The sequence below is a fragment of the Bison bison genome, unplaced genomic scaffold (genome assembly GCF_000754665.1).
Source record: "Bison bison bison isolate TAMUID 2011002044 unplaced genomic scaffold, Bison_UMD1.0 scf7180017846799, whole genome shotgun sequence".
Lineage (NCBI taxonomy): Eukaryota > Metazoa > Chordata > Mammalia > Artiodactyla > Bovidae > Bison > Bison bison.
The window spans coordinates 12,397-13,821 of NW_011477372.1; the positions used below are offsets into that span (position 1 = coordinate 12,397).

General features: G+C 45.7%; 1 pseudogene; it reads right to left on the minus strand.

Moving 5' to 3' along the window:
* Positions 1 to 431: 431 nt before the first annotated feature.
* LOC104989166 lies at positions 432 to 1,377 on the minus strand (annotated as a pseudogene).
* Between the last annotated feature and the right edge of the window lie 48 nt (positions 1,378 to 1,425).

Below are 1,425 nucleotides of genomic sequence, written 5' to 3' on the forward strand. Positions count from 1 at the left end.
GAGGTAGATAGATATCAACTAGACTTATGTGACTGATTGTCTGTAACATATGCAAATATTCAATCATAATGTTGTAAGACCTGAAGTGATACTGTGTCATGTTATTTATGCTTCAGTAAAAGTGGGTATAAAATAAATATATAAATAATTGCAGAAGAAAGAAATTGGCTATTATTGAAGCTGTCTACTATGTATCTAAGGGGCTTCCCAGGGGGCACAGTGGTAGACCCTGCCTGCCAATGCAGGAGATGCAGGAGACACAGGTTGAGCCCTGGTTTAGGGAAAGCCCCTGGAGGAGGAAATGGCAACCTGCTCCAATATCTTGCCTAGAAAATTCCATGGACAGAGGAGCCTGGGGTTGCAAAGAGTCAGATATGACTGAGAGATTGAACATGGATGCACTATATATTTAGCTATTTAACCGTTTTTCTTCAAGAGCAGAACCTAGGAGTTCTAGGATCCATCAGGAGCAACTGGAAGGTGGAATCTGTGGGAAAACATGAAGCCAAGACACTAAAGGTCTGTATCAACCATAGACAAGAATCTAAAAAGGCACTGATACGAAAAGAAAAAATAGAATTCAGCAGGTAGAAGATGACAAAGGTGACCACCAGCATCAGGATGTTGTGGGCAGCTCTGGTCTCCAGGGGGCATCTGTGGTGTCCAGTGGGGGTGTGAATATGCTGCACCCTCTGGCGGTGTCTGAGCAGGAGAAGCACCATGGAGCCACTGGACCAGACCATGAGGGTAAGAAACACGGCATCCGAGATGGACCAAAAGTACATAAAAGCTGCCTAAGGAGCTGTGGGTGAGCAGAACCACTTCTCTTGATTGTCAGTATCATTTCTTGTGTTCTCTGGACCAGTAATCATCAAGGGAATGCAGATATTCATTAATATCTGAGCATCCAGATTCATTAACATCTGAGCTCATTAAACTGAGCATCCAGCAGGTGCAATGGGAAGGACCAATGAACTTGGGGGCCCTTCCTCTGAGCATCACCCACTTCGCTCTCCTGGGGGTGAGAGTGAAGGACTGATAGGTGCTCAGGACATAGGTGGAGCACAGGGCAGTGCTCTGAGCCATTCTCTGTATGTAATACACAAACTTACACAAGAGACTGTTCAGGGGCTTTCTCAAAACAAAAACTGCCATTATACGGGGAATCCCAGAGAAGAGAATAATCAGGAGATTGGCCAGCACTGAGTGTGTGAGAATCACATCCGTGCCTCTCTTTTTCTGGCCAAATAAGATTGGAGAGATGCTGTGGATAAAAAGGATGACATTACCCAGAGCCCCAACCACCACCTGGAACAGAAAGATGGTTGTCACAGCCGCCTCCCCTGGGTTTCTCAGGGCATCTCTGTGAATAGACATGGAGAGGATGTCAGTGTCCTGAAGGTGAAAGGAAGCTGTGAAGATGAT